Below are 10,049 nucleotides of genomic sequence, written 5' to 3' on the forward strand. Positions count from 1 at the left end.
CTCTGATTTTTAAACAAAGCATAAACAAAATCGGTCTTTTCTGACCGTGAAAATAGGGATGTCACACTTACACTTATCAAATATACTTGTCATCCATCCGTTTACCTGTATATATGATCGTTAACTGAAACCTTGGCAGATGACCTCATCCGTCTATCCGTACAACTTCATTACTATAAGCTTAACTAGATTTCATTATCTAGAAACCATAGTTTAGATTTCTATCTCTATCAAACATTTTTTATCACAATTTTACTTACAACAAAGGAAATACTTTTAGGATCATATTGAAAGTATCATTATTACATAAAACCTGTGACTCACACCAACCTTTGTGTTGACCCTCAAACTTACATGTATTCTCAGGAGATCATTAGACAAACTTTCAGGCATAATATTAGTCATGTATTACAGACAAACCAAGTATCTAGTTTTTGTTATCTGCCTACATGTTTAATCCAACCACTGTACTATTATTATCTGTAAGAACCCTGTATTCAAACTTAATGATGGAATACATTTTTTTTTGTTTATCGTTGTACTTGTGTTATATTGTAACACCGTAAATTTTCAAAAAAAAATAAATTTCATTTTAAAATTACAAAATTTTCATAACACATTTCACAAAGATCCCAATTATCTAATTAACAAAACGCAACTCCATAATTGTTTGATTAATAATCCAGGATCCTCAAAACATAACTCTTTCTCTTGTGTGTACAATCATGCCGGCGCCTTCCACCTGTTTCTGAGAAGAACCTAAAACACATATCACATAACACGGTAAGAACGAAGCTTAGTGAGTTCCCCCAAAATACCATATACACAAATAATAAGCCTCTTACGGCTATAACTCGGCATGGACCCTCCAGTCTCATGCGTCTCGGTGTGGACCCTCCGGTCATGTGTCTCAGTGAGGACCTCCGGTCTCACAACTCGGTTTGGACCTTTCAGTCTTGTCTCAGTGGAAACCCTCCGGTCCCACAACTCGGTTTGGACCCTCCGGTCCTGTCTCAGTGGAAACCCTCCGGTCCCACAACTCGGTTTGGACCATCCGGTCCTATCTCAGTAAAACTTAGAATATAACATATATATCACATAGATAAAATGCATGATATCACGTAACTCAAGTAAGCACATAAGACCCTCCGCTCACACATAGATACCACTCATGGTAAGTATAGTGATAAGACTCACCTCAGATGATGAACAACTCCTAAAAACACTACTGCTGCGCACCGGCCTCTATCTCTGAGCCAAACCCACAATTAACCCAATTAGGATCTAAGTCCAAACCCTCACTCATTACGTCTAAAGGTAGACCACTAACCAGCCCATCAATAACCCAAAACCCATTAGGCCCACCAAGGCCCAATAATAAATGGGCTCTCCCGAGGCCCAACTCTCAAGTCCAAGTGGCAAGCCCCACACAAGGGCCTAAGGCATACACACACAAACATATATATATATATATATATATATATATATATATATATATATATATATATATATATATTATCCCTCTGATCAAAATCTCTAGTACAACAAGCCCAAGATCAAGGTCCAACACTTAAGGCCCAATATGAGATTTAGCCCAAAAAGCCCACTGCTAGGTTACGCGGGGCATACCTCTCTTGGTACGCTCAGTGTACACAAGCATACACACATCCCGATCGGGGACACCAAATTAGTACGCGGGGCGTACTGGAATTACGCTGGGCGTACGCCCAATTTTGCTTAATCCACTCTCTTGGTCTTAACCCGTTAAGACCATAGCTATAATCTCAGATCTGGACTCCCTAAAGACTCATACTCCATAAATTTCACGACTTTAAGCCTTTGCATGGCCGAGGAAGTCCCAAACACAAAAACTCTCACTCTTTATTCCCAAAATGCTCATATCTCATGTATGGGGTGGTTTTGACGTCCAAGACTCCATTTTTATGAATCCACTCCATTAAAAACACTCAAAGGGACACATATTAGGCTCTGGAGTTCAACAACTCATAAAGCTTCAAGCTTCGGGACAAAAAACCCTAAAATTGACCATATTATGCACAAATAAAAAAGGATGAGAAAGCTTCGATCTTTATACCTCTAACTGGAGCTCCAACCACATATAAGCTCAGATCCAAAGCTTGGACTCCCACTCCTTCCTCTTCAAAGCTCCTTCTTCACTCCAAAGAACCACAAGAACACTTAATAGCTCACAAATGGACACACAAGCTCAAGGGACGAGAAATTAGGGTTTGTGAGGGTTGAGGTTTGGAAATGGTGGCTGGATATGAAGACATAATGTTCCTTAAATAGGGACACTCCAAAATATTAGGGTTTCTTTTTGGACCATGTACGCCCAGCGTACTAGGTGGCCTTCGCGTTCCTTCCACGCACATGAGTGCGCCGAGCGTATACATAATTACGCCCCACGTACTCAATTACCACATATTTCACAATGAGGACTAAATTTGCCAAAACTTCAAACTATCATAGCTCCTTCGTTACAAGTCCGTTTCCAATGAACCTTATATCCCCGAAAAGGTGGTGAGAAGCCCTACAATTCTAGCAACACATCACAGCCTCAAAGCTCTACGAATAAAACTCAAAATTCATAAATGACCAATCAGGATATTACATATATATTCAGTTTATCTGTGATCCATGAACTTAGTCGCACAACTCGACATGTTCTGCCTTGGTCGGGGGTGTGACAGATTGGTATCAGAGCTATATTGGCTGTAGAGAACTTGTATTCTAGAAAGAGGAATACAACTCTAGCAACTAGCTTCTAATAAAAGTATTACTAATAATAACACTACTTCTCGACTACTTACGATATAGGAAATCCGGTTTGAAGTGCCGCTTGGGTGCTGGATTCAGCACAACTTAATTGCCAAAATGATCTTGCCCTCCAGTGCGTCATGCTAGCCGTCATATGTGCTCGGCAGTCGGGAAGTACAAAAAAAATTTAATAATACTAAAAACCCCACCAACCATAATATATAAGAGTTTATAAATACTCTAACTCGTGATAAGAACACTTAATAAAATTTTAAACAACCCTTCAACTAAAACTACTAACACAACCCTTTAGGTCAAAAGCCTCAACTAAGGTTAGTAATGTACTTAAGTCATATCATAAATTAATATGGAATGCGCACCTATGTTGTTTATGGTCGGGCTGGTGCACAACCAACCTTGAGCAAGGAGTTTGACAAACTACAACGGTTGAGAGTTTTGGAGATTGAAGAATGTTCTCCAGATTCGCTACAGCAACCAAGTACCTTGGAATGCATATATACATTCTAAAACACTCCCTTTTCTATCATTTGGAAATCTTGAGTAATTTTGAACCAATCACCTTCTCCTTGTTAATTAGAAATGTAGAGGATTTCTGAACCAATCACCTTCTCCTTATCATTTGGAAATCCAGAGGATTTCTAAACCGGTCACCTTCTCCTTATCAGTTGGAAATCTTGAGGATTTCTGAATCGATCACCCTATCATTTATAAATTTGTAGGATTTTAGGAAGTCAGTTCCTAGCTATAATTTAGAAATCTGTAGGATTTTATGAACAAATTAGACTAATACACTATCATAAAATGCAACTCATACATACTTGTTTAGGATTTCATAGTGTTAACATAACTTAACGTGTCCATTTTGAACATATTATGACGATGGCCCCACGAAAGGAACCACAAGTTCATCCACCACCAACTCCCCGAGGCAACCGGAGGATAGTTTCACAAGTAACTCAAACCTTAGTAGAAACTTTGAACTATGAAGAAAATACTAATGCAACAAATTTAAATCCAACATTCCAAATGGATCCCACCATGATGCACAACATGCTTGCACTAGGAATTGCTACAGCCTTGGCAGCATACGAGGCAGCCCGAAACGGAAACACTAGGAATAGTGGAAGTGGCACTCTAAGAACTCACCAAAAAAACCCCAGAAACTGCTCCTACATGGAATTCATGGGATGCAAACCTTGATCCTTCTACGACACTGAAGGAGTTGTTGGTCTATCTCGTTGGATAGTAAAGATTGAGGCAGTTTTTCACATCAGTGCTTGCCCCGACGACTGCCAGGTCAAGTACGCTACCTGCATGATGATGGACTCTGCCTTAACAAGGTAGAATGATCATGAAAAGTCCATGGGATTCGCTGAAGCTTATGTCATGGGTTGGGAACCAGCAAAACAGATGATGAACAGAGAATACTGCCCCTGGCAGGAAATGGGGATGTCAAAAACCCCCATGGGACCTTGCTCCCACGGAACTCCGATACCGTATGGGACTAAATTTTTAAAAACACTGGGAGCGGGAGTGGGGGCGGGGGCATAATTAAACCCCGTTTATTTTCGGGACCGGGGTCGGGAGTCGGTATTTCCATCCCGTACTCCTGCGGGGGCCCCGGTTGTATATTTATGTAAAAAACATATATTTAATATAAAATACATATACAAAATAGATTTTCTAATTTTAAGTTTAGTGTAGGTTTCACTTTCCCGTTTCCAATTAATGGATGTTGAAGATGTAGCGAATTGATCATGTATTTTTGGACATGTAAGTATTTTCTATTTGTAATGTTGGATTTGTCGTATTTTATATTTGGAAGATTGTTGGAATTGTCGTTTTGTAATGTTAGATTTTTAATTTTTTAGTTTCTAAAAGATTAGGCTTTAAGCTTTTAAAGTTATTAAAAATAGTTTTTTTAGCCTAAAACAAAGCAGTTTTTTAGCAAAAAAAAATCGAATTTTAAGCCTATAAACCGGGGGAACGGGTGAGGGACCAGGGCGATGGAGGTAACCGGGGGCGGGACCGAGGGCTATGTAAACAGGGGATCTGGGGGCGGGGGAAACAACTGATTTCGGGAACAGGGGTGGGGGTAGATATTTCCGCTCCCGTTTGGTCTCGTTGACATCCCTAGCAGGAAATCCAGGCTCTAGAACAAGAGCTTTGGAATCTGACGATGCAAGGATCTGAGATAGCTGCCTACACCTCCCGATTCAATGAACTTGCTAAACTTTGCCTAAGAATGGTACCCTCGAAAGATAAAGAGATAGAAAGATATATTTGGGGACTAGCATCACCGGTCCAAGGTCTGGTTACTACATCCAGACCATCCACTTTTGATAGTGCTAAGCAATTGGCCTATCATTTGATTGAGTAATGTATCCATCAAGGTACCATGGTCTCACCAGCAGAAAAGAACCATGTTGGAAGTACCAAAAGGAAGTTTCATGGGAAATATTTAGGGGACCCTAAGCATCAAAAACATGAACTAGAACATGTGGCTGTCTATGCCGCAATTACCAACACTCCCACCCCAACAAGGTCCTACACCAGGACTTTACTTCATTGTACTAAGTGAAATTTCCACCATTTTGGAAATTGTAGGGAGGTAATCTGCAACATGTGTAACATGAGAGGTCACATCTTAAGGTACTGCAGAAAAACCCCAACCACTACGGAAGGATGAATCCGTAACTGTCTTGAATGCAATCAACCAGGGCATTTTAGGAAGGACTGCCCGAAACTGAAGAATCAGGGTGACAATGGAAGAGCACTTATGATCACTATTGGAGATTCTCTTCAGGAACCACCTGTGGTTATTGGTACGTTTCAAATCAACAATGTTTAGACTTCGGTATTAATTGATACTGGTGCCGATAAAAGCTTTATCGACCATAGGTTACGAAACACGATAAAAACATAAATTCTGCAAACTTAATGAAACTTACACAATAGATATGGAAATCAACCAAATGGAAAGCACTTTAGAGATACTCACGAATTTCCTTCTCACCCTAAGTAACCACGTCATTCATATAGAAACTAAGGACCCTTGCTGGTAATCTATGCTCGCTAAGTGTATACATTAGGGTTGTATATAATAGAGATTCTATAAACTTTGGATTTGTGACTCCAATTTACTTCCCGTTCCTTGTTTGGTTGTGGGCTTAAGGTAGAATCACTTATTCGATCGTCTATTCAATCTTGATTATATATGACATGTATGCATAAGGAGAATATTGAAGGACCACACATGGATCAAGTACCACACAAGTACATTACGATTCATTGAAACCCCTTGTACTATCGTTACGAACTCAATTTCGGGACGAAATTTCCTTTACAGGGAGGTAATGTGACATCCCGAAATTTATGGCTAGTATTGAGACGGCCAATTCACCACAAATCTTGTTGTAACTTGACTTATTGAGTTTTAGTGCATCTTAGGTAAAATAAATAAGGTCATTTCATCTATTATATGATACCTGATGATATCATACTTCCAAATGTATAAAATCTCAAACGAATCAAATAACACAAATTTTAACCTTAGTTATACGTCTGAAAAACTAAAAATTCGTAATAGGCAATTTTGAGTGAAGCAGTTATTCTAGACTCATAGTACATGTTCCCCTGTTTCCAAAAATATAAATAACGTCCAAACAGAGTTCGTACATAAAAGATACGACAATTTTAAGAAAGCAGACAGTAAAACACTGAGTTTCTTTAATCGCCTAAAACGAATCAACTCGTTGAGACACTTAACCTAATATTTAATTTCATAGTCAAAATATTTTTAGTAAAAATATTTTCGAAAATCAAAAAATCGAGCGTTACGGGCCATTTAGACGCGAAACTTTAAACGCGATTTCCTGGAGTTTCGTAACTCGAAGAATTAGTCCGTTTGAGTTTTTGAAATCCTTGAACTAAATTCAATCTATCGGCTCGTTCGAAAAATATTCTCAACATTCGGATCCGGATGCACCTGATTATGTACATTTCTGAGCATTTAATGAGGGTGTAATCTTCAGGCGGGACCCATAAGACTTGGAATGAGTATGTCATCAGCCATCTCCTGATTTCCCACGTGCCCTCTCCCTTTCCTCTTACCCTCTTACTTACAATCCATATCCAAAAGTACGCGACATGGCTCATGATTTGATTTGAAGAGTATGACCTTCTTGGGCATGATAGTTCTTCACTGGACTATAAATAGGAGCTCACACATCTCCTAAATCCACACATCATTATATATTCTCTTCCTCTCTCAAATCTATATATCTCAAACCTCACTCTCAAATCATTCTCTCAAACCTCTCTCAAATTTCTCTCCCTATACTCTCTCTATCTCTCTTAGTAACATACACACACACACACACCACCATATACCACTGATTCCACCACCCTAAACCACCCTTATACCCTCTACCTTAATGTAACGCTTGTTCCAGGTATCATTTATATATTTTAGTTTTTAGGGTTTTGCACTGGGACCCGACGAGTTGGGGAGCCCAACTCGACGAGTAGAGGTCGATATTGGACGTAGGACTTAGGGTCTACTCGGCTAGTTGGAAGGCCCCAACTCAACAAGTAGAACTATAAAGGAAAACCCTAGTTTTCCGAGTTTAGTACCCTCTTTAAAGAACTTAACCATTACCAACCTCCTTACTCAGAGAAACCCTAGAACCGCCTCCCCTTCTTGTTTATTAAAGTTTTGAGTGTTGTGGTTTGATTTTTGAAGGAAGTCTTGAAGAAAGAAGTATCAATCTTGGAGGAGTGATTTTGAATCCAGAAACTCTACATCAAGGGCTGCATTTTGAAGGTATAAAGCCATAACCTTGACATGCAGTTTTTAGATCTCATATTTTTTGTAGTTTAGGGTTTGTTTTGGAACTTTGGGTTGAATGTCCCAAGATAAGAGGTTTCTAGAGGTTAGGAGTGTAGATCTAGCCTTTATAAGACCTCTAGAGGATTAAATATGCAAACTTTAATAGCCTCCATGTCCCATTCATGGATTATGTCCACAATGAAGACTAAAATGGATATTGGAGAGTATTTCACGCATGCATGGATGTAAAGTTAAAAACTTTATGTGATTTGTCCACCCTTGGACATCATATCTATGTTTTGGATTGATGGGATGAGAGTTTAAAGGCTTAATGAGTCAAGACCTTCCTCAAAGGATCTAGGCTTTGAATCTAAGGAATATTAGATGGTCTTTGGAGGTAAAGTTGGAAACTTTACCCTTCTTGACATCTCTATGGTTAAGGATATGTCGTATGGAGATTTAGATTCGACTAGAAAGGACTGAATGCGTGAAGACAGGGGAAACTCGACGAGTCTGGACGGCTTTCCCTGTTTCTGGATGCTAAGCAACTCGGTGAGTTGATGAGATAACTCGACGAGTTGGCTAGGATTTTTCCCCGGTTTTCTGAACGCTGAAGGAACTCGACGAGTTACTAGATGCACTCGACGAGTTGGGTCAACATGGACTATTGACCTTGATCGTTGACTTTAAATTTGACCATGGTTGACCAATTTGGACTTTTAAGGGTCTGAAGGTTTGATTTGTATACTAATGAGTTGTTTATGAATAGGGAGTTGGCAAAGCTGACACTCAAAGCTCACACTTATTCAACTACAGTTTGGATTGAGGTGAGTCTCCTCACCATACCAATGGGTCAAAGGCACTAAGGCTGACCCATTATTTGCTAGGTGGTATGCTAGATGATTATGTTATTTGTGGTATTCTTGTTGTATTTGTGATACTTGCATGAAAGACCTACGGGGGGTTCCCGAGGCACTTGGGTGTAAGACCTTGGAGGATTTCGATGGCATTCTTAGTAAAGACCTCGAGGGGTTTCCGAGGCACTTGGGTGTAAGACCTTGGAGGGTTTCCATGTAATCCTTATAAAGACCTCGGTGGGTTCCCGATGCACTAAGGTGTAAGAACTTGGAGGGATTCCATGGCATCCTTAATTAAGACAATGTGGGGGTTCCCATGGCACCCGGAGTAAGACCCTGGAGGGTTTCTAGGGCATCCTTATATGCTTGTATGCATGACTTATGTAGCTTATAAAGGTAATATGGATTATATGATTGTATGGACTGTGTGGGGTATGCTCTGGGGAACTCACTAAGCATTAGCTTACATTTTGTTGATTTGTTTTGGGTACATCTGAGCCTAAGGGCAAGGGCAAAGCTTGATGGCGTGGCATGCACTATTCGGCATTCGATTTGATGGTACACTATAATATTTGAAATAAAATGTTAATGTTATGGATTTTGAAAAAAATTGTCATTGTTATTTCATATTTTATGGGAATGTTTTGGTTAATTAAAAATGAAAATTTTATTTGAAAAAAAAATGGGTCGTTACAAGATGGTATCAAAGCCTTGGTTTGAGGGATTCGGGCACACTCTCAGGTGTGTCAGGACTCAAACTAAGGAAATGGTAAAACTGTTTTCAAAAATCAAAAGCTAACAACTTCTTAAAATGGAAAAAAGGGAGACTGCAATGCACGTGATTGGCCGAGCCCAAGTAAGTAGTTCCCCCAATATGTTAGCCATGTTATACTAATATTTGGATTATGATAATTGTATGAATCTTGCTATGTGTATGCTTTCAAAATTGTATATGGTTAGGGTCTTATAGCCTCAGAGTGATTGATTTGGCCTTATTTTCAATTCCTTGTCTGGTTGCGGTCTTAGGGTAGAATCTATTATTCAAAAGTCTATTTGATCCTGTTATGTGTATAATTTTCATGCATAAGGCAACCTATTATGATTGAGTTCTGATTTGATATGTATGGAGTAAATCTTAGGATAACATAGGGTTTGAGCTATGCGGTAGCATGTGAGATATGTTTTGTTCTGGGATGAATTAGAGTTATCAGGTAGAGCCTTGGGGAACGTACAGGTAGTTGTGGAAGGTAGTATTGGGCCCATACTACTGAAAGCACAAGATATGTACCCGAACTAATGTTAGACTTGGAAACTCTAAGGAAAACCGGTGTGGGAAGATCCCATTTTTGGACATTTTGATCACTATGTCTTGTGGTATTTCAAATCAGAATGGTGGTGACACAGTTTGGAGCAGGGGGATCAGGATCAGGATTAGGGTCCGGATCTGGGTCAGCGATGGTACAACGCCCATTGATGAGAGGCTGCACGAGCTCATTGCAGCCGAGGTTACGAGGGGCATCCTTGACGCTACCCCCATGATTTTTGGGACAATCAAGGAAGGG

Source organism: Lactuca sativa, chromosome 8 (genome assembly GCF_002870075.4).
Source record: "Lactuca sativa cultivar Salinas chromosome 8, Lsat_Salinas_v11, whole genome shotgun sequence".
In the NCBI taxonomy this organism is placed as follows: domain Eukaryota; kingdom Viridiplantae; phylum Streptophyta; class Magnoliopsida; order Asterales; family Asteraceae; genus Lactuca; species Lactuca sativa.